Source organism: Dromiciops gliroides, chromosome 1, assembly GCF_019393635.1.
Source record: "Dromiciops gliroides isolate mDroGli1 chromosome 1, mDroGli1.pri, whole genome shotgun sequence".
In the NCBI taxonomy this organism is placed as follows: domain Eukaryota; kingdom Metazoa; phylum Chordata; class Mammalia; order Microbiotheria; family Microbiotheriidae; genus Dromiciops; species Dromiciops gliroides.
Window position 1 is genome coordinate 442747064 of NC_057861.1, and position 25213 is coordinate 442772276.

General features: G+C 36.0%; 1 protein-coding gene across 3 annotated transcripts in view; it reads left to right on the top strand.

Annotated features, from left to right (window-relative positions):
- The window catches only part of XRCC4 (X-ray repair cross complementing 4), a 364483-nt gene that overhangs the window by 225982 nt on the left and 113288 nt on the right, over positions 1-25213 (top strand). The window lies entirely within an intron of this gene.

Below are 25213 nucleotides of genomic sequence, written 5' to 3' on the forward strand. Positions count from 1 at the left end.
TAAATCTGGATCCATGTTCTCAAGGATTTTATAATCTAATAGGGAAGAATTGTTTACCAATAACTACAAAACAAATTGACATTCATGTAACAGGTGCTGACATATTTATTTCATCTTCCTACTCACTCTTCTACTTAAACAGCTTGGCAAGTGGAGTTGTATCAGTCTTAAAGGCAGGAGAGTGAAATTATTTTATAGTAGAGATTAAAGGGATTTTGTGTTTGTTTGTTTGTTTTAAAAGAATAGCTGGGGCAGAGCCAAAATGGTGGAGTAAAGGCAGAAATTCGCCTGGGCTCTCCCAAATTCCCCTCCAAACAACTTTAAAATAACATCTCAAAATGAATTCTGGAGTGATAGAACCAACAAAAGGAAGAGGTGAAACAATTTTCAATTCGAAGACAATTTAGAAGGTCTTCAAGAGAGGTCTGTGTCAGTGGGGAAGAGTGGAATGCAGTCCAGTTCAGGTTACACCCTGACAAACCAGCAGCAGACACTGGCAAGCCAGCAGTTAGGCTCAGAGGCAACTGAATTAGCAACCACAACTTCTAGAGCTCTTAGCTCACTGTGTAATTTAAGATTCTAAATGTGGATTCTAATCTGTTCCCCCAGTTTTGGGGGAAACTGACTAAAATCACTGATAAAACGAGTTTAGGTTTTTAAGGGTTTATTGGAAAATAGAAAGAAAAAGATTGAGAACAGAATTCCAACAGCCTGGCATTCCTATCTTTCCTCAAATTTCCTGTGAAGTCCTCTGCCGCCACCACCACCAAGTCAGGAACCCAAAAGCCCCAGCGCTCTCCGCACAGGCTCCCTTTCCTCCTTCCTGTCTCCTCCCAGAAAATAGGAGGCTCCTCAAGTTGATTGGCTGGTAGCCTTGATAGACAGCACCCATGAGCAAACGTCATTTCCTGATGCCAAGGAAAAGCCACAATGTCTGTGAGGCATTTTCCTCATGGTGGAGCTTTCCCACAGCAAGTCTCCAGTAAGTGGCATCATTCCAATCATTACATCACAGATGGTAAGGGGGTTAGAAAATTGGTCAGAATTCTGTTGCATTGCCCTTGAAGGGATCTGGAATACAGGCCAAGGTTGTAATGTCAGGGTGAGGAGGATAACATTAGAGTTCTCAGCTACAGGAGAGTGGGGACCTTGGTCACAGTTCCAGGGCACAAAAGAATGTTTGAGGTTGATGATAGACCATAGCACAGGTCAAGAAAGCAGCACTTCTCCTTACATCATATACTACCTTGGAAGAACTGAAAACTTTAAAGACCCTTAGAATAAGCTCTGAAAACAGCACAAAAAATAGAAGCTTGAGACGGGGACCCCTATAACCCAGGAGTAGAGCCCAAATTTAATATAAAGTTGGAGGTCAAGAAATCGGCTGGAAAAATGAGCAAGCAAAACAAAGAATCTGACCACAAAAAGTTACTCTGGTGACAGGAAAGATCAAAACACAAACTCAGAAGAGGACTACAATGTTAAAATGGCTACATGCAAAGCCTGAAAGAAAAATGTGAATTGGTCTCATCTCCCTGCACCCCAAAATAACTCCTGGATGAGCTCAAAAAGAATTTTAAAAATAAAATAAGAAAGGTAGAGGAACAATTGGGAAAAGAAATGAAAGTGATAGAAGAAAATCTTGAAAAAAGTCAACAGTTTTGTAAAAGAAGCACAAAAAATGGAAAAAGATGTACAAAAATTCACTGAAGAAAAGCAATTCCTTAAAAAGTAGAATTGTCCAATGGAAAGATGGTACAAAACGTCACTGAAAAAAATAATTCCTTACAAATTAGAATTGGGCAAATAGAAGCTAATGATTCCCATGAGGTATCAAGAAACAGTAAAACAAAAATAAAAGCAAATGAAAAAATAGAAATATCTCATTAGAAAAACAATGGAAAATAGATCAAGGATAGATCATTTAAGAATTATTGGACTGCTTTAAAGCCATATTTTAAAAAAGAGAGGGAGATTAGACACCATATTTCAAGAAATTGTTAAGGAAAACTGCATTGATATCCTAGAACCAGAGGACAAAATAGAAATTGAAAGAATATACTGATCGCCTCCTGAAAGAGATCCCAACATGGAAACTCAAAGGAATACTATAGGAAAATTTCAAAACTCCAAGATCAAAAAAATATTGCAAGCAGCCAGGAAAAAAAAATTCAGATGTTGTGGACGCACAATCAGGATAACAGAATTTACCAGCTTCTACATCAAAATATTAGAGGGCTTGATAAATGATATTCCACAGGAAAAAGAAGCTAGGATTATAAACAAGAATCACCTACTCAACAAAACTGAGAATAATCCTTCATGGGGGAAAATGGATGCCTAATGAAATAGAAGACTTTCAAGCATTGCTAATGAAAAGACTAGAAATGAACAGGAAATTCTGTTTTCAAGTACAAGACTCAAGAGGAGCATAAAAGGTCAACAGGAAAGAGAATTCATAAGGGATTAAATACAGTTGATTCAATAATAGTTGAGTCAATAATAGTTGACCGTGATAGGATGATATTCAAAGAAATAAAATGAAGGGGTGAGAAAGAGCAGGGATGCACTGAGAAAAGGGGGGAAGGGGAGGTAGAATCTGGTAAATTATCTCACATAAAAGAGGCACAAAAGAGGTTTTACAGTGATGGGGAAGATGGGAGGGAAGGGGTGAGGGTGGCAATCAATGCTTGAGCTTTACTTTTATCAGAATTTGCTGAAAGAGAGAATACTACACAATCAGTTGGGTACAGAAATCTCTCTTACCCTATAGAGTAGTAACAGGGGAAGGGGATAAGAGGAAGAGGAGACTTATACAAGGGAGGGAGGATTGGGGGAGGCCATGGTCAGAAGCAAAACACTTTTAAGGAGGGACAGGGTGAAAAGAAAGAGAGAGAAGAATAAATAAGGTAGGGGGAATAGGATGATGGGAAATACACAATGATCATAATTGTGAATGAGATAACCTTACACATAAAATGGAAGCCGATAGCAGAATGAATTAAAAACCAGAATCCTGCATTATGTTATTTTGAAGGCTGAAGAGCCTGAGAGAAAAATATGGCATTTGAGAAAGATCTGGAGACTACTACAACTACTACTACTACGATAATGATGATTACCACTACTAATAGTAATAATAATAATAATAGCTTTTACATGATATATACTGTTTTCCAGGCACTGTACTAAGTGCTTTACAAATATTACCTCATTTAATTATCAAAACAACCCTGGGGCATAGGTACTATTACTACCCCCATTTTACAGATGAGGAAATTGAGGGAGAGAGATATTTAATGATTTGCCTAATGTCACATAGCTAGTAAATGCACAAAGTATTGAACTCCTGACTTCAGGCGCAGCACTTTATCCACTATACTACCTACCTGCTTCTAAAATCTGGGGATGTTCCATTTACCTTGCTCAAGGGAGATGATGCAGAAAGATGAAGTATCATAAATTTAGACCTGAAAGGGACCTTGGAAGCACATCATTGGGTACATTGATCAAGTCCAATAATGTCCCTTACCTATGAGGAAACTGAGACAGAGATAAAGAGACTTGCAAAGAATCACAGAGTTTGTAGAAATGTTCCACTGTACCCCAGATATCTGAGCTAAAAGAGCATTAGATAGAAATAGTGGAAGGAAGAGTTTCAGTTTAATATTGTGGATTATTATTCACATTTTACTATCTTCCTAGAGAGTTTAATTAACTTCTATATTCACAATGTTAACAAGTGTCAGGATTAGGATTATTTGTAGGTTTATAGACTCCAAGTTCAGTGGTCTTTCCTTTATACTCATCTGAGGATGGATTTAAGGAGAAAGTATTTGGGACACATCCTACTCTTTTTTTTTTTTTTGGCAATGCCTTGGTAAATAGGATTCATCCTAGATCTGTAATGTCATTGTTAGAGGGAAATCCCAGATGAGGTAAGTCCCCTTACCAGTACAAGTAGGTACCTTCTCTTCAATTTATAGTCTTAGAGAATTACCTAGAGCATCAAGAGGTTAAATGACTTACTTAAAGTCAAACAGGCAGCATGTGTTAGAAATGAGAGTTGAAGAGGCAGCTAGGTGGCACAGTGGATAGAGCACTGACCCTGGATTCAGGAGGACCTGAGTTCAAATCCAGCCTCAGACACTTGACACTTACTAGCTGTGTGACCCTGGGCAAGTCACCTCATTGCCCCACAAAAACATTTTTTTAAAAAATGGGAGTTGAACAGTTCTTGGCTTCCAAGGCCAGCTCTCTAATTTCACCATTCTACCTCTTATATTTGTTATCCTGGGTAGAAATTTGAATAAAATCGTAAAATTTTCCCTAGAAACTCTGCATATATTGGTAGGGTTGTGGGGGTTTTTTGCTTAATTTTTAAATTCCCAGTTATAGTATCATTTGTTAAGTGCAATTATTGTTTGCAAGTGTAAATATCACAAACTTCTATAAATATGATATATCCTGCTCACCAACAGTAAACGTAATGAAGATTCATGCACAGTGAAAAATACTTTTAAGCAGTTTAAGAATAGTGGGTCTAATGAGTCCTAATAAATTTATAGAACTAGATTATTTTCTAAGAAAAGTTCTAAATAGTTAAAAGTTTATGCAGTTACTTAGAAAACTAGGAAAGTCCAGATCATTCTTGCTAGTATTCTGTATATTTACTTCAAATTCACATCCTATCCAATATTTTTTACTTTGAATTACTACTTCAGTTTAGGAATGGGGAGAGTAAGGGCAGATGGGAATAAGCATTTTAAAGGCACTATGCTAAGTGCTTTACAAATATTGCCTCACTCGGGATGAAATGGGCACGTCAATCATGCATGCTGTTACAGTAACAGACATAGTTCCACTTTTTTTAGACTCAATCTTGCTCAGTTATGCTTGAAAGTCTAACTTTTTATTGTGTAAGATTAATTATTCAAATGGATCTCACTAATGTGGATTATCCCTCCAACAATATAGAATATATCACCCTTCCATGTCTGTCCATCATACCAAATTAAACTAATGAATACAATGATAAAGTGAATTGTTTAATTTTGTATCACACATTTTCTATAAATGTGAAATGCCATTCATGCTTTAAGATAATTTTGCCTGGGCTATCTGCATCACATTTGCTTGGCATGGATAATTTCCCCTTAAGAGAGAAACCACACCTTTTAATGCACCATGGAGATTTTAAAGAATATGTAGGTATTTAAAAAGTGTCTTTTGATGATGGTGGTAGTAATATAATTGGCAATCTGATATTTTAGGGCAGTTCAAATGCCATAGACATTCTCTTGTTATTTCTCTTGTTTTATTAACTTGTTATCACCAAGTTCTTCACATACTTTTCTATAGAAACTACATTACCATAACTATGTGCCTTCCTCATGTGAAGGCAAATGAGAATATGGCCATTTTCTTAAATTGCAGTATTTACCATTTCTGTTCAGTTAAGAATCATGTCAGAGGAATCTAGAATTCTTACCCATTCGCTTCATTAAAAGATTTGAAAATGATGTGTTCTCTCAGTGCCCATTATCTGTTTTCCTCATGTGGTTATGCAGACCTGCTTATGTAGTTGTTTCTATCGGTTGTAGGACAACAAATTCTATTCAGTTATCTGAGAGATCTGATTCAGAGGATGGTAGTTGAATCCATTGTTTCTATGCAATACTCTGGAGGAACTCTTCAGTCCTCACTATACTGCTGGACTAATGGGCCAATTTTGAAACCTAAAGAACTGGCTCATGGTATGAAGAAAAAATCTTAAAGACTTGATTCCTACCTTTTTTGTTGGTTTTTTGGTTTTTTTAGTGTGTGTGTGTGTGTGTGTGTGTGTGTGTGTGTATGTGTGTGATTTAGGGTTAAGTGACTTGCCCAGGGTCACACAGCTAAGTGTTAAGTGTCTGAGGCTGGATTTAAACTCAGGTCCTCCTGAATCCAGGATCAATGCTCTATCTACTGCGTCACCTAGCTTCCCCAATTCCTATGTTCTAAGAATGAAGCCATTTTAAAAATAAGCATGTAATTTGTCATTAGCTGAAAGTCATGTACCCCTGATTGTGTGGAAATATTCAGCAGATTGAATCAATGTATATTTTTATGTCAGTCAATCAAGAAACATTTATTAATCACGTTTTTGTGTTAAGCATTGTGCTGATCACTGGGAATACAAAGCCAAAAACATTCATTATCTCTGCCCCCAAGGAGCTCGCATTCTGATGAAGGAGATATGTCAATAACTATAACTACTTATATATGATATTAAAAGTTATTTCCACATATTATATGTTCATAATTATTACTAGATATAAAATGCATGTATATAGTGTATGCACACACACACACACACACATATACACGGATTCAGATACTTACAGTGTACCTGAAAGGGATTGGAGGAGGGAAACAACTAGATCAGAAAAGACGTCCTACAGAAGCTAGAGTGGCTGGGTAGACATAGTAGATAGAACACTGATCCTAGAGTCAGGAACACTTGAGTCTTGAAGGAAGCCAAGGAATCTAGGGATGAGAAGGGAAGGAGGGAAGCCAGCACAAGGACACAGAGTTGGGACAGTGAGCATTATGTGTAAGGAATAGCTGATGGGCCAGTGCACTGCACAGAGTGCTGAATGAGGGGAAGAAAGGGGTGTCAAGTATAAAGAAACACTAGAAAGATGGGAAGAGAGCCAGGTTGTAAAGAGCTTTAAATGCTTCATTGCGGGGTTTATATTCGATCCTGGAGGTAATAGGGAGTTATTGGAGTTTATTGAATGGGAAGGAAGATGACATGGTCAGAATTTCACTTTATGAAAATCAGTTTTGTTGCATAATGTAGGATGACTTGCAATTGGAAGAAACTGGAAGTAGGGAGACCAGCCAGAATACTATTACAAAATAGTCCAGGCCTGAGGTGATGAAGGCTTATAATAGCTGTGCGAGTAGAGAGAAAGGAGTGTATATGTGTTTTATGTATGTGTGTATGTATGTGCATGTATATGTATACATATACATACATATGTATATGCCAGAGATGTTATGAAGATAAACTAATAATGATAATAATAGCTAGTATTTATATAGTCATTTAAGTTTTGGAGGTATTTTACATATATTATTTCAGTTGATCCTCATAACAACTAAGTGATTTAGGTACTATTAACTAGTTCCATTTTATAAATTCAAAACTATGAGAAGTTTAGTGACTTACCTAGGGTCACACAGCTAATAAATATCTAAGGAATGATTTGAACATGTGTTTCTGACTCCAAGGCCAGTCTTCTAGCCACTGTAACATATAGTGGCTTCCTGAAATAATAAGGTCTAACAACAGATTGAATATAAGAGTGAGTACAAAACAAGGTGTGCTAGTGAATGGTTAACAACCAGCCCTCTAGAGGGAAAAAAATGTAGGGATAAGACACACTTTTAAGTTTAATCTGCATCATTAACATTCTCTAACACTTTAAGTATACAGAACAATAAATCAAGCCCTGATTTGTAGAATTGCTGATTGCCAATGTATAAATGCTCACACTGAAAATAGCATCAAGTAGTCGCCCCCTGATATGAGAAAGGAGCTAAAGATGACATTGAGGTTGCAAGCCTGGGTGACTGATAGGATGTTGGTATCCTTAACAGTGATAGGAAAACTGAGAAAGAGAAGAGTTTGGGTTTCTCGGAAGCAGAGAGAATAATGAGTTCTGGTTTTGAGACGTTGAGTTTGAGGTACCTAATGGACATCCATTTTAAGGCATCCAAAAGGGACTTGGTGGTATGGGACTGGGACTTAAAAGAGAGATTAGGGATGGGTATATGGATCTAGGAATCACTTATATAGATACGGTAATGGAACCCATGGGAGCTGTTGAGACATCAAGCAGGATAGTACAAAGAAAGAAGAGAAGGCAGCCTAGGATAGACCCTTAAAGGACATCAGTAGTTAATGGGAATCAAAGGAGACTGAGGAGTGGTTATGGGCAGGAAGAGAACCACAATGTTCTGAAAACATAGCTATGTTAATATCACAGAAATGTTCAAAAAAAAGAAAGTAAACCTTAGTCTTTAGGCAGATTGTCATACTTTAGAGAAACAGAATCCAACCAATATATCAACTATATCTCATAGAAACTGCAAAACTCCACACCCACAGCCCCTGCCTCTGCTAAGAAGGGAAGGAGGTTTATTCTCTCAAGTTTTCTCCAGGGCCAAGCTTAGTCATAATTCCACAGTATTTAGTTTCCTTTTTTGAGTTGTTCTTTCCATTTACATCATTGTAGTTATTGTATATATTGTGTCAATATCACTGCATATGTCTTTCAGTGGTTCCCTAAATTTCTTATATTTCTCATTTTTATTAGGTAATAATTTATTACATTCATATACCAAAATATCTTTAGCTACCACCCGGTTGATGAGGATCTACTTTGCTAAAGGTTTCTTGCTACAATGAAACAGTACTGCATGAGGTGGCACTGTACCTGAAGTCAGGAAGACAAGTTCAAATCCGGCCTCAGTCATTTACTATCTATGTGACTCTGGGCAAGTCACTTAACCTCTCTTTATCTCAATTTCCTCAGCTGTAAGATGGGGATAATAATAGTACCTACTTGCAGGATTGTTGTAAGATCAAATGAGAGAATATTTGTAAAAAGCACTTAGCATAGTGCTCGACGTAAGTGCTTTCCCCTTCCCCTTTCCTTTTCTTTTGCTAAGAATATTGTCTTGTATGTCGGACCTTTTTTGTTTTTTAATCCTTAGGACATAGGTGAAGCAGTAGAATCTCTGATTATCCCATATACTCAATAATATGAACATTATATCTTTTTAAAGCATAATTCAAAATTGTTTTCTAAAATGGTAAGACCAATTCACGGGTCTGTAAACATTATATGAGTGTAAGCTGTTTTTCTCACAATCCCTCCAAACATATCATTGACTATTCTCATCTATTGACACCACTAATGCTGGGTGCAAGGTTTTATGTCTCAGAGTTGTTTTGATTTGCATGTCCCATATTATTTATTTGGAGTGATCTTTTATATAGTTGGTGATAGTTTGCATTTTTTCTTTTAAAAACTTTTCAAACTAAGCCATTTTAGTTATGACAAAGGACTATTTTAACTATATTGAGTGAATCCACTGTCTTGTAAAGGGTCTCTGATCAGTCAGGTCAAAATGATGAACCAGCGCTTCATGGTTATATAGCCTTAAATTAAAATGTGAAATGTAGAATTATGGGCTTGGGGATGGGGACAGCATATTGTAGTCAAATGAACACCTTCCTGAGAACCTACAGGATGAGTTATAGTTTCTTCTCTGTCAATAGCTAGTTGTATGAAAAATCACTTTGGGCAAATCATTTAACCTCTCTGAACCTGAATTTCACATATGTTAAAAGAAATTATTGGGGGGCGGCTAGGTGGCGCAGTGGATAGAGCACCAACACTGGATTCAGGAGTACCTGAGTTCAAATGCGGCCTCAGACACTTGACACTTACTAACTGTGTGACTCTGGGCAAGTCACTTAACCCCCATTGCCCCACAAAAAAAAAGGAAAAAAAAGAAATTATTGGACATAGATGATCTCTAACATCCATCTCACTCTGAAATGCTATGACTTTAGAGAAAATACCAGGTTTTCTTGATATCAACCTACCTTTCCAGACTTATTTGATATTCCCCTCCCCCCACCACAACCACCCTGAAACATACCCAAATGGAGTCTCTCCCAGCTAAACTGGAGTACTAGCTAAGCCATAAGTTTTGCCTCATTCCTCATCTTCCCCATTAAAACCTCTCTGTGAAGGCTCTACTTAGGTGACAACTAATGTGAAGCTTTCCCCTGGGATGATAGCGTTCTTCCTTCCTATGATTTTACTAGAATACTTTGTCTTGATCTTTCATTTGTCCCTATTACTTCCTATGTCTCAGTAAACCTTCTATGTGCCAACTTTGTGTTAAGTTTCATGCTAAGTGCTGGAGATGCGAAGACAAAAAGGACAAAATAGTCTGTACCCTCAGAGAGCTTGCATACTACAGGCAGTATACAATATGTACACAAGTTAGTATATAGAGATGTGTAGAAGTATGCTAAATAATATAAAGTAGTTTCAGACACAAGAACGTATTAATAACTGTGAGAACAAGGAAAAGCCATGTATAGTCGATGGGTCCTGAGACAGTGCTTTGAAGGCAGCTAGGGATTCTTTGAGGCAGACATTAAGACACAGTGCATTCTAGATTTAGGGAACGAAACATGTGAGGAAAAGCTTCCTAACCATTAGAGCTATCCCCAAATTGAATGGAATGTCTTGAGAGGTAATGGGTTCCTTCTTACTGGGTATCTTAAAGAACAGACAGGATGATCACTAGTTAGTTTGTGTAGGCCAGAGTTCTTATAGAATTCCAGGTTGGACAAGGTGACTTCTCAGATTTGTCCTGACAGATTTTGTAAGTGGTATTGCTTGACATTATACAGATTGGGTGGTCTTTTCTAGTCTACTCTTCAGACAGTTAACCTCGTTTTGCTTTGTTTTGTTTTGTTTTTGGCGGGGCAATGAGGGTTAAGTGACTTGCCCACGGTCACACAGCTAGTAAATGTCAAGTGTCTGAGGCCCAGATTTGAACTCAGATCCTCTTGAATCCAGGGCAGTACTCTATCCACTGTGCCACCTAGCTGCCCCCCTTAACCTCACTCTTAAGAGATGCCAGGGTCTAGTGCTCATATAGTTCCTCAGCTGCCATCATTTGTACCTTACACTATATTTACTTATCCGTATAGCCATCATATCCCCTTTAACAAAGAAACGGTAAGTTTTTTAAAAAATATTTTTTCAAGCATATATATTCATATTCTCTCTCCCTCCCTCCCTCCCTCCCTCCCTCTCTCTCTCTCTCTCTCACACACACACACACACACACACAGATATAATGAAGCAAAATAAATTCTCATATTGGCCATGCATTTATTAGTCCATAACCTCTTTGTCAGGAGGTACGTCATCATTAATCCTCTGGAATCTTGCTTGATCATTGCTTTGAGTCATCATTCTTAAGTTTTTCAAAACTGTTTCTTTTTGAAATGTTGTTATTGTTAAAATATTATTCTTTGGGTTCTACTCCCTTGATTTCACATCAGTTTATACAAGTCTTCCCAGGTTTCTCCAAAATTGTCCCTTTCATCATTTCTCACAGTTCAGCTGTTCTTGATGAACATTCCCTTGGTTTCCCAGTTCTTTGCTTAGCGGTAAGCTTCTTGATGCCAGAAAGTATTTTGTTTTTCATCTAATATTCCCAATGGAACAACATTCCTTGCTGTTTAATAAACATTTGTTAATTTAACTAATAAAAAGAGTATGAGCTTCTTCTCTTTCTCTAACTTCCTTAACCATGTTATAAAAACTCCTGTGTAAATGTTTCCTGCCTGAATTTTCTGACAATTATTATTTACAAATAATATACTTCTTTGTGCAGACTTAAAATGTTCCCTATAGGGCTATTATAAAATGCTAACTTTAATGTATTTAATATGTAAGTCCTATCTTGTAGATCTTCTTATCCCTAGCCTATTCATTTATGTACAATCTAATGAATCATTTTTTCTACATGCCAATATATAGATGCCCTACTCCATCTTAAAAGTCTTGTTTCTTTTCCTAAATTTGTATTTACCTAAGAAATATGTGAAACTTATTTTTATTTATCTAAGAAATACTTTTTAAAGTGCTTGATAGGGGCAGCTAGGTGGCACAGTGGATAAAGCACCAGCTCTGGAGTCAGGAGTACCTGAGTTCAAATCCGGCCTCAGACACTTGACACTTACTAGCTGTGTGACCCTGGGCAAGTCACTTAACCCCCATTGCCCCACAAAAACAAAAACAAAAACAAAAACATAAAGTGCTTGATAGATAACTGATTTCAAAAATCATGGAGTGTCCTCATAGCATTTTACCCTTTGAAAAATATCCTAAATGATAAAAATTATTATTACTTTTTATTATAGCCACAATAGTATATGCTGTTTGCTTATAAAAATCTGGTTTTTAAAAATATCTATCCAAAAAACAGCACCAAGAAGCTGTCAACTGATTCATTGTAACAGACTCTCTTCCAAACATAGTGACAGAACAGTGAGAGAGATAGTGCCTTGCTTATTATATGTATATTCCAGTGAGGAGTAAGACAGGTGTCTTTATATATTGTACTAATCTTTTTTTGGAGGAAGAGGCGGACGTCAGTGGGGTAGTCACTATGGCAGTCAGGAGATTAAAGTGCCAGGAGACAACTTTTTCTCTTACAAGTCATTCTGGATTGCATTTTGTTCTAGTAATGGTAAATCTACAACAGTTCTTTTCACCTACCATCTCACACCTTAGCCCACCAGACCTGCATAAAGGCTGATGGAATAATGACTCTGGTGATTCACATTTATGTAAGTTTACAAAGTACTTTTCTCAAGATAATATTGTAAATTAACTATTGCAGTCAATCAATAAATCTTTATGAAGCCCCTATTCAGGAACTGCTAGGTACCATAAATATAAAAAAAAAATTAAGCAGTGCCTACTTTCTAATAATTCTATATACACACATATATAACATAGTAACATATGCATATATGTTACGTGTGTGTTGTAGAATGGATATACAGACTAAATACAAAATAAATTCAAGGTTGTTAAGTATGGGAGGTGAGGCATCATTAGCAGTGGCAGTGGGAGAAGAGGCAGGAAAGGCTTCGCATAGATGGTGAAGCTTGAAACAAATGAGGCAGAGGTGATGAGGGACTAAGTGAAAATGTCTAGTGCAAAAGACTTAGACAGGGACAAAAAGGCCAGTTTGGTGAGACTTGTGTTACCCAAGCAAAGGGATTAACATATAACTTGGAAAGACAGGTTATGGCCAATTTGTGAAGGACTTCAAATGCCAAACAAATGAGTTTTACATTTGATCCTAAAAGTCATAGGAAATCACAAAAGTTTACTGAGAGGAGCAGTGACATGGTCAGACCTAGTTTTAGGAAAATCATTCTGGTTAGCTGTATGGAGAGAAGTTTGGAGTTGGGAGACCTCTAGTAGATATTGGTCCTACCACTACTATTTTTATTACCTAATATATTTATAAAATAGCATTTTATGGCTATGAACTAATATGTAATACTACCATAGCACAATACTTATGTGTATTTAAATTTTACAGTCAATTCTCAGCATTCCTAGAAAATGGTGCAAAAGTCAAAAACCACAAATGTCAATACATTGAACCTGTGAGAAAAGTGGGTTAAGTTCCTGTGACCACCAAAAACTGTAATCCATTGCTAAACATTGCTGAAAATAGTTTTCTGCATATAGTTCTTTATAGCAGAACATCAATTCTGATAATATGTACTTTTCCTAACACAGTAACCGTGAAATAACCTATAAAATGCAATACACAAAATAAAATTGGTAACATGCAAAATATTTTCCCACTAGTAATCCCCTAGAATTCCATGACCTTTTGTGCTAACATCTCAATTTTTTAAAAACACACATTGATTTCAGACACTATTCACTTTCATATCATATGAAATCTACAGTGCCGTAAATACTCTACCACAAATAAAATTCTTAAAACTAAAACATGTTTTAATCTGAACCTTACCTTCCACTGGGTCAGATGGCAATGTGAGGGTATTATACTGTATACTATACTGCTATAAGCCTATCTCTCTTGTCTGCCTTCTGAAAACCAAGGGAGAGGTTGCTTGGACTTTAGTCACTGCTGTCTGAAGATGGGGAGACTGGTAACATCTCCAACAGTGTTCTTCATGGCGCATGGATGGTATTGTACATAGTTGCCAACATGAAAGTACAAGTAAGGCTACTAATAAAATCACATGGGGGCAGCTAGGTGGCACGGTGGATAGAGCACCGGTCCTGAATTCAGGAGGACCTGAGTTCAAATCCAGACTCAGACACTTGACACTTAGTAGCTATGTGACCCTAGGCAAGTCACTTAACCCTCATTGCCCTGCCCCCCCCCCAAATCACGTGAATGCTTCAAGTTGCAAAAGTTAAACATGCAAATGTTTAGGATTGACTGTATTTCTAATTATAGTAGCACCTGTTTTTAAAATATTAAAATCCAATTAAATACAAGTTAGCATCCAGAGTTGACAGCAAACTCCTATAATCCTCTCCTGGGGTAAGTTACCAGGGAGGCTGCAACTATTGGATCTCTAAAGCTGAGAATTCTTGCTAAAGTGAGCTCTGCAGAAGTGCCCTCGAGTAACCTCTATACTTCTAGCTTGGGCAAGATTAGGAGACCCAATCTTTTATTTATATTTTTTCATATGTATGTGTATATGTGTGTGCATGTATTTATAGGTATATGCATATATAGATGTGTGTGTGTGCTTGGGCAAGATTAGAAGACCCAGTCTTTTATTTATTTACATATATATATAAAATTTTCTTTATGTAAATATTTTTACATATAAATTTAAATTTTTATATATGCATGTATACATGTATATAGGTAAATATGTAATTTTATTTCTATTTTATATAAAATTATATAAAATAAATATAAATTAATATATACAAGACTGGGTCTTGTGTATATATATGTGTGTGTGTATGTATATACATCATATGTATACATAGTAATATGTGTATATGTTGTATACACACATATACATATATACACACATAGTAACAATAAGAACACATATTACCAGTATGGTAATCATGGACATTTATTTTTGTAACAAATAAAAAATATGTTAGTAAGGAATTTGAAGGTAATTTCTAAAATAGAAATTTGCTGCTAGCAGATTTTTAGTGCATAAAAATACTTTTAAAAAGAACTTAGATCACTTCTTCTTAGCATTAAATACCTTTTTATGTCTACCTCATCTCTAAATCTTTTAGGGGAAAAAAAGATACCAGGAAGCGAATGGAGTTGTTTGATTTTTTTTTTTCCCCAAAGCATAATTCTATTATGACATTGACAGAAACTGTGCTGGCACATTTCCCCCAAGAACATTATTATAATGTCATTTGTATTTTTTCAGGTCACATATAGCTTAATATGCACACCATTCTTAAATCCATTATGAAAACCTTAATGGCTTCAGTATATTTTTCCAAGTACATCATGACATCTTAAATATCATCTTCACAGTAGGAATATGCTTAGAAATGGCTGCCCATCACAGGAAGAGAGGGAGAGTGTCAATAGCAATTTACCTATCCTATTGTTCCTTCCTAATCTGTAAGATGTGCAGTTTGGAGTAACTGATTTCTAAGTTCTCTACCAGTTCGTGATGCTATTTATACCTCCCTCCATTTTGTTCCATCTGTATTAAATTATCCAAAGTGAAAGGGGGAAGCGGAATGACCACTCTTACTCCTAATGACCTCAGAGGAAAAAGGGAAAAGGTACTGAAGCCCTTGACCATTTCATTTGTGTTTATGGTGCCATTCTCATGAGCGTCATCTGGCTCCTTCTCTTTACCTTCTCTCTTTTTTTTCTTTTTGGTGGGGCAATGGGGGTTAAGTGACTTGCCCAGGGTCACACAGCTAGTAAATGTCAAGTGTCTGAGGCCGGATTTGAACTCAGGTACTCCTGAATCCAGGGCCAGTGCTTTATCCACTGTGCTATCTAGCTGCCCCTTTACCTTCTCTTTATATTCCTAGCTCTGTTTGTTACTGGTCAATTTGAAGGTCACCATCAGAATCACCAGCATTGTTTACTCTTCTGCTCGTTGCATGGTTCAGTTTGTTCTTTCCTATCCACATCCTTTTCTTCTCTGATACTACACCCATCTTGGTACAGGCCCTCATCACTTCAAGCCTAAACTATCATAGTAACTTCTCGGTTGTTCTCACTGTCTTAAGTTTCTCCTCATTCCAGTCTGTCCTCTCTTCAGCTCAGCTATTGAACTGATTTTCCTAAAATTCAGGTCTAATAATATCACCTCTCTATTCAATAAATACCAATGGCTCACAAGCACCTTCAGGATCATATACAAAATCTTCTGTTTGGCTTTCAAATCCCTTCCTTCTTCAGATCCCTGCACCATTCCTATTTTTCCTACTTTTTTACCTAATTCCCCTCCATGTATTTTGTGATCTGGGGACTTTGTATTTTGTGATCCAGTCCTCAATGTTCCTTAAACAGGCTACTCCATCTCCTGAGTCCAAATATTTTCACTGACTGTTCAGCACTCTCTCTCCTAACTTCCCTGGCTTCCTTCAAGCCTCAACTAAAGTCCCACATTCTGTAACCAGTCTTTCCCAGTCTTCCTTAATTGTAATTCCTTCCCTCAATTTATCTTGTTTGTATATAATTATTTGCATGTTGTATCCCCCATTTGACTGTGAACTCCTTGAGAGCACATTCTTTGTATCTCCAGTACTTTGTATAGTGTTCAACAGATTTGTGTGTTCATTTGTTCAATCATGTCTAACTCTTTGTGACCCTATATGGGGTTTTCTTGGCAAAGATACTGGAGTGTCATTTCCTTCTCCAGTGGATTAAGGCAAACCAAAGTTGTGATTTGCCTAAGGTCACACAACTTAGTGAGTATCTAAGGCCAGATTTAAATTCAGGTCGTCCTGACTCCAGGCCCAATGCTCTATCCACTGATCCATCTAGCTGCCTTTTCTAGCGCATAGTAGGTGCTTAATAAGTGCTAGTTGATTTACTGCTTTTCCATCATCATATCATGCTTCTTGTTCTTCCTTGTTTTGCTTATGCTACTGTATAAGTAGATCTTGATAGCATCAGATTCCTTCCAGAACTCGAAAGAATTTCAGGTCAATTGAGCATTTATTAAAGTGCCTACTATGTGCCAAGCATTGTGCTAAATTCTAGGGACACTAAGAAGGAAATAAAATTAGTTCCTGCTCATCAGGAGCTTGCCTTCTAATGGGGAAGAGAAGATAAAAATAACTTATTTTTAGAAGATCTAATGTTCTTAAACACAAGAAGTCTATGATGTACTTTACAGAGAAAATATGTGTGTTGGATAAGCTTCAGTCAAGCATGAGTTATTGCACTATTGGCCATGAGTTCAATGTTAATCAACAATAGGGTACATCCAGAAAGAGGAAGAGGAAATTCACTAATCTATACATGAAGCCACTCCAGAAAGTGCTAAAGTAAAAGTGATGAGAAGCTTGCAGGAAAGTACCTCTGTATTTCCCCAAGGAACAATGGTTTATCATTTGCTAATTCAGTGTTCCTGGAGACTTGAGAATTAACTATATACAATATCAACAATAATGCAAATTTAAAAATGGGTAAAAGGGAGCTGAACTCTGAATTATAAAAAAAATTGAAGGTCTTGGTGAACAAATAATGGAAATATGCCTTTTTGTCGTAGAAAGTTGGAAGACTACTAGGTCAAAAAATATGTTATACATTTCAGGATGCATTCACTGTATCACATGGATAGTTTAACTGTTTTTCTCTGTCACGAAGGAGGGTTCAGTCTGGTGGAGGGAAGGTTGAAAAGTCTATAATATAAAGAAAGAAAGCCATCAATAAAACATTTTTAAGTGAAATAAAAATAAATAAAATAGACCCTAGCTAAAACAAAAAGTAGTGAAACCTATTTTAAGCCAATTAATGTATAATCATAGCTTTACCCAACAACTGTGTCTAAAGTCTGATTCCAACAACTTTCCAACAACAATAAATACCAACATCTGTAAGTCTTACTTTTTAAAGAAGGTTTTTTAATGATCTAATGAATTGCTGGCCTATCAATTGTGGAGAAAATGTTGAAATTTTAGCATCTAGTGAAAAATATCTTTGTAATAAGGAAAGTTTCTCTCTAGAAAGGAGGAAAAACAATACACATAGCTCCAACTCGGTTTGGTCTATACTTTGAGGCACCATCAGTGTAAATAGTTGTTTTGTTTTGTTTGGGGGAGGGCACATGAAGCCAACTGAGAAATACATTTAAAATCTAAAGTATCATATACTTTGTTCCAAAGAAATGTTTTATTTTAGTTTTTCACAAAAGGCCAACATCTTCTAAGTGACTATAATAGAATAATCTCCAAAATGTTAATGTCAATTCCTATATGCTTATGATTGGGGGGGAGGGCTCTGAAAAGCCAATATAAATATCTCACAAGGGCTTACCCAGCCACTATGATGGAAACAGTTAAAAGGTCTTGAAGTTTCCAGAAGTTAATCCCTGCCTTTTAGAGCAACAATGAAAGCTTTATGTTGTACCCCAAACATTTCACGATGTGGGTCATATACACGCAGGGGCCCCTTTATGAAAATGGTGAAAGCTGAAAAATTGTAGTTTTGTTATCTGAAACCTATTAGCCATTAAAATTGCTTTCCAGGGCTTATTATTTATAACTACTCACTGAAATAAATGGTAATATTGAAGGCTTAAAATTGCTCTTTCATAGTGTAGTTGTTTTGTTTTCCTCATGTGTTTCTTACCTTAACAATTAACAGTAGATTCTTTGGCCACCACATGTAATGCTGTTCCTTTGCTTTACTCTTGAAAGTCCAGACATCTCAGAAGTCACTTGGCATCTCTGATATATAAAGAAATTTAGTAGTTACTGAGAGTTTCAGCCTAGAGAAGCTATGAGAGTTTACTATGAAACCCCATCTGAGATGTCCAAGGGTGATCATTATAAAGTGTTGCAGAAAACTAAGTCAAAAATTGGACAGGTTCCTCACTTTCTGGTTTTCAAGAGTCTACTCACAGCCATGCCAGAGTGAAGGCAATCAATACCTCAAAAACATCAATAATATGCCGTAGTAGAACTGCTAGAATTGTGTGTGTGTGTGTGTGTGTGTATGTGACAGAGACTGAGAGACAGAAATAGAGAAATTGAGAATGGGGAGGGAGAGGGAGAGACAAAAAGGGGGGCTGGAGGGAGAGACAGAGACAGGAACAGAGAAGGAGAGAGATGGGGGAGGGAGAGAGACAGAGAAAGACACAGAGACACAGAGTGACAGAGAGAGAGACTGAGATTTTAGCTATGATTTCGTTGATATAAAGAACTCCCAAATGAAAAAATTCCCACTACCAAATGCAGGCTGGTAGCTTCTCTGCAATTTTATAATCTTATTTCCTAAAATACTGAAGGATTAAGTGACTTACTCAGTCATTATGTGTTAGCAGTAGGACTTGAACCCAGGTCTTCTGGTTTTGAGATGAACTATTTCTTGCTAAATTCCTGATTTTCCTTGCTTATAACTTCATGGAAGGCAAGGGAAGGAGCACAGCAAAAAGGACCCTGGATTTGAATTTAATTTCAAATGCTACCTTTGCCACTTACTTCTTGTATGATATAAGGCAAGTCATAGCCTCGCTGAGCCTCAGTTTCCTCCTATGTAAAAATTGAGAGTTTGACTACATGACCTCTTAGGTCCATTTCAAATCCATATCTTTGATCTTTTGATCTTTTCAGAGGGTTAAGGAAATGTGAGGTAGTGGAAAGAATATTGGTCCTTTCATCAGTAGCTTTTGATTCAAATTCTGGCTCAGATACTTGGTTATGTGACCAGGCAAGTCACTTAACATCCTTGGAATTCAATTTTCTCCTCTAAAATAGGGATATTTATATTAGAATCAGCTACATTTTAGAATTGTTATGAGGAAAATACTTTAAAAAGAGAAATAAATTTTTAATTAGGGAAATTAATGAAGGAAATCTCAATGTGGTCCTAGTTCTGGCCAATAAGAAAAAAAGAGAAGTAGAAATCATAGAAAACTTGGGAGAAATCAACTGTTATCTTGATGTTCACGATTAACAAGTAGGAATACATTGCATATGTTCTAAAAATGTATCATGAATTTCAGATGAGTGAATTTTTTAAAGTCCAAAGTCGGGGGCAGCTAGGTGGCACAGTGGATAAAGCACCGGCCTTGGATTCAAGAGGGCCCGAGTTCAAATCTGGTCTCAGACATTTGACACTTAACTAGCTGTGTGACTCTGGGCAAGTCACTTAACCCTCATTGCCCCACAAATGAATGAATGAATGAATGAATGAATGAATGAATGAATGAATGAATGTCCAAAGTCATCTTCTCTGAGCTTCTAAAAGGGAACTTATTTCAATAAAGAGATCACCCCCCCCCAAAAAGAACTTTCAGTTATATAATCATGAATGATTCCAATGAGGATCAAACTTAAAAAGGTGCTTAAAGCAGTATGACTACATGACTACATAATGAAGCTGTCTAATTAGATCAAATTTAATAACATCTTGTTCAAAAGGAGGAAGCAAGAACAAGAAACTGAGGAAAAATACAAGAGAAATGTGTATTTCTGGAAGATGTCAGAAAATCTATAGCCCAGTAAGAGCTGAAACTTACTAATGGTTGTATGTGGTTGTTTGTCCTTCATTCTCAAAGAGGATCATGACAGATGTCATGACTTACAATGAATTGGATTTAAGTGAGGGAGGGCTGTGCAAGATCACCAACCTCACTCTCTCCTCCAGAGTCATCTGGGTCTAATGGCAAGATATATATCCGGACAACGTGAGATGACCCTGGATGTTTGAAGCAATTGGGATTAAGTGACTTGCCCAGGGTCATACAACTGGTGTCTGAGGTGAGATTTGAACTCAGGTCCTTCTCACTCCAGCACCAGTGCTTTATCCACTGCACCACCTACCTTCCTGAAACTTACTAATAATGCTAAGGACAACAACAATAACAACAAAATTGTTATGTTAGGAGTAACTACCAGCAAGAACTACCTTCCTTTACTATGGTCAAGGAATCTGTATTAACTCTTAACCTCCCACTTATATTATTAGTGACCTAGAGATTGTTTTCAAATAATCATTTATATTTGTAATTGTGTGTGTTGGGGGGAGGTGACTGTTCATATCCATATCTTGTTAGTATCCTCCTATTGGGGAATGGTACTTCTTGGTCTTATATATTTTTGACAATCAATCAACAAACATCTATTAAGTGCTTGCTATGTCTCAGATACTATGCCAAGTACTGAGGTCACAGGGAAAGGCAAAAACAATTCTTTGCCCTTGAGGAAATTGTGTTCTAATGGTGGAGATGATGTATATAGTTGAATAAAAACAAGATGCACACAGAGCACATGGTAAGTAACTTTATAGTAAATTAGCTGGGATTTTATTAATCTTGAAGGAAGTCATGGATACTAAAAAGGCAGAGGAAAGGAGAGGTAGCATATCTAGGGTATTAGACCTTTATCAATAGATATTCAATGAAAAGATGTTTCCCCCTTTTATAGTTGCTCTTCTTGTTCTATCTACATTGATTTTGTTTATTCAAAAGCTTTTTAATTTTATGTAGTTAAAACTCTCTATTTGATCTTGGATGATTTCTTGTTTGGTTAAGAATTTTACCACTGGCTATAATTGTGAAAATTACCTTCTATTTTCTTCTAGTTTAGGTTTTTATGGTGTGGAATTTAATGTGTAGGTTTTGTATCAATATCAACTTTATTGAATTACATGGGGTTTAGTGCTGTTCTAAACTAAATTTCTACTAAACTGCTTCCTCGTTTTTACAATAGTTCTTTTGAGCAGTCTTTTCCTCAAGTAGTTTGTATTCTTGAGTCTAAATACTGGAGTGTTGTTTTTTATTACTTCTGTCTTACTTATCTTGTCTGTTTCACAGAATTGACTATCAAAGAAATGGTTTTGAGTACCTAGAAAGAGAAACAATGATCACTTTAAGTCAGCATGGATTCCTTAGAAATGTAATACTAAGATTAATCTTATAACTTTATTTTTCAAACTGAGATACTTGGGGAAATTCTGTAGATACTTGAATTTTAGTACAGCAGTTGGCAGAATTCTTCATCATATTTATTAACTCCTTGAAGACATGGACTATTTTTTCCTCATTTTAAAAAAATTCCCAATGCTTAGCACACTGCAAGCTCTATAAGTGCTTAATATTTGCTTATCAATTGATTGATGGACAAATGTGGAAAAGATGAAAATCAAGAGATGGTGATCAACATCTTTAAATGTTTCAGAAAGGTCTAGAATAATAAGAACTGAGAAAAGATCCTTGGCTTTGGCAATAAGAGATCATGGGTAACCTTGGAAAGAGTAGGTTCAGTTGATTCATGTGATGGGGAGCCAGAGTATAAGGGATTGAGAAATTAATGAAAGGAGATGAAGTTGAAACTAAAAAGTTGATAACATCTTTTCTTAGGAGTTTGGCTATGAGAGGGGAGAGAAGTAAAGGATGATAGCTTCTGGGGATCATATTGCTTTCAGTTCTTGGTGTCACATTTCACAAATCACTTTAATGATCTGAAGTGGGTCAGAAGAAGTCAGACTTTGATGGTGAGAGGTCTCAAAACCATAGGGTGAGAAAATCTCTTGAAGTGGAGCTGTTTGACCTAGAGAAGACACAGAGGAAATAATCACTGTCTTCAAATATTTGAATGGTTCCCATGTAAGATAGATTGGTCCTCAATTATGGAGCTGTGACCAATGGATAGAAACTGCATGAAATATTTAAGTTTGATATAATGAAGCATTTTTTTCTATGTAGAGTTGTCCAAAATTAAGATAGACTACCTTGGGATCAGATGACCTCTCTGACCACTGACTAGATCGAGTGGGGATCCAGGATGGTGCTTGTCACTAATCCTAAAACAGAAACTCATATGTAAAAATTTAATATAATGTTTAACCTTTCAAATCTATTTCTTTAGCTCTTGGTTTGGTTTTGGTTTTGGTTTTGACTCAGTTAAAAGCATTAGAGGAAAAAAATGGAATAGGTTTTGTTGGGTGAGGGAAATGAAAACGTCAAGCTATAATTTGAAGAATTGGAAAATACCTCAGTTTAAAAGTATTTCAGCAATTGTTTTTAAAAATCACTTTTTAGAACACTTAATTTGTACCATTCTTATAGCATTTAACCCATTTAAACTTGTAGTTATTTGTGTATACGTCAGCTCCCCAACAATTTTATAAGTTTCTTGTTCTCAGGGAGAACTCTCTTGTGGAGAGATGATATATTGTATGCACAAATAATTATTATCACTTGAATTTGCCATCATTCTATATATCACCATGCTGAAGTAAATGTTTGTTGAATAACATAGCATTGAAGTTATAATATTGTTTATGATGTTGCCATTATAAAAATTAGGTAGCTTTTAAAAATGAAATGCGTATGTAAATATAATTAAAATTTTAAAATATGACTTATGTAGTTTATAAATAAATTTAATATAATTTATCATTTTTCTACCCAAGAGCCTTACTGATGTTTAATTTATCTTTTGTAGCTCAACCCCTCTGACCCTTGCAAATGACATTGTGAGTGTTAAATTTCCAAAGATCTCTTTGGTTACCCTTCTGTCAGATGTTATTTCTCCTCATATCTTACTTCCAGCTGTGTTGACTAAGTGAGAAATGTGACTTCTCGGGGAGAAAAAGACTTTTAAGGGTCTAGAGCATAGGTAATTAATTATCAATTATTTACTGATTGCAAACTAAAAGATTAGACCATTGACCTTCTATAGAAGATGGTTATCAGTGCCTTTCTGTAGATTACAGTGTGAAAACTATATAGTAACTTATTTTAAAATGTTAAATGCCTTATTCTACTAATGGCAAAAGAAAACATAATGTTGATTGTGATTAGATTAGAACACTCCACTTTTAGATAGATGGTTATTCTAAGATACTGGGAAATTTCTGCAGGGAGTAATTAGCCTTATCTTAGTTTCTTTCCTCCAATAACTTTATTCCTTCCAATAAGATACATTACCAAGATTGAAGATATAGAAAAAGTGGTTTTGTTTGTTTATTTTGCCTTGGGGAAAAGAAAGGAATGCAATTTTTGAAGCTTAGCTTTTACATAGAGCTTTTAATGCTCTAATTTAAGGATTTTTGTCTAGGCTTGATGCTTTTTTTGGTGTGAGGCAGAGTTACATTAGTGCAGCTGATAAGAAATTCTCTGTTGTGGTTCTCCTGCAGTTGGGTTGGGTCAGAAAAATAGAATATCACTATTTTTTTCCAACATGTAACTTTCTTGCTTTTTAGTGATATGGGAGAGGTAGTGAAGATCATTAATCATATTTTAGTTAAATTCTTTGAGGTCATCAGCCAAAATATGCCCAAATAATACATTTGGCAAATCAAAGCCCAATAATCATCTGTATGAATTATCTTTTGAACACCTTGTAGGTTTTAAAGGGAAAAAATTAGCGTGGAACACAAAAGCAAATAAATTTTCACATATTATATATACATCTAAAATATATATTTGGTATAGCTTACATTGAATTGCTTGAGTTCTTAAGGGGAGGTGGGGAGAGAGGAAGAGAATTTGGAACACAAAGTTTTAAAAAATTGATGTGATATTATTTCTTTTGTTTTGGGTGCTGTTGTTTTTTTTCTATTTTGAGGTTTTGCATCACTGCTCTGATTTTTTCTCTTGTAACAGGATTAATGCAGAAATAGGATTAATGTTATTATGTGTATATCTATATGTATATGTATAGAGATATATAGACATAACCTATATCAGATTACCTGCTGTCTAGGGGAGGGAGGGAGAAAAATCTGAAATTGTAAAGCTTGTATAAACAAAAGTTGAGAACTATCTTTACATGTAATGGAAAAAATAAAATACCTTATACATTAAAAAAAATTGATGTGAAAATTTCTGTATACATGTAACTTGGGAAATTCTAAATACATTAATTACTTAAAATAGATATTTGATATCATCATCAAACATTATAATCTGTTGGGTGCAGAGGAATTCAATAAGATACAGAACATGATCCCTATTAGCAGAATTTGCAGTTTAGTAAGAGAGATGTGTGTGTGTGTGTATACACACACATTCATATATATGTATATATATATATATATATATATACACACACACATATGCACATATAATGTGTGCACATATATATATAAATACATACATAAAAGGATAAATTATATAAGATAGCCTTTTACATTCTAAATTAGTCATCTAGCTCCTGTAGGCATTTAGAGGAGGCTGTTCTGTGGGCTGAAAAATTGAAAAACTTCACTGAAGAGTCCATAGTTGAGCTGGGCTTTAAAGAAAGAGCAAGAAGACAGATACATTGCATAGAGGGTTTGGGGTATGGACATTCTAAATAAAGGAAATGAGAACATAGTCACTTAGGTCCAAATACACGTGGCACTGCAGATTGTGCAGCATCTCTTCAGGTGG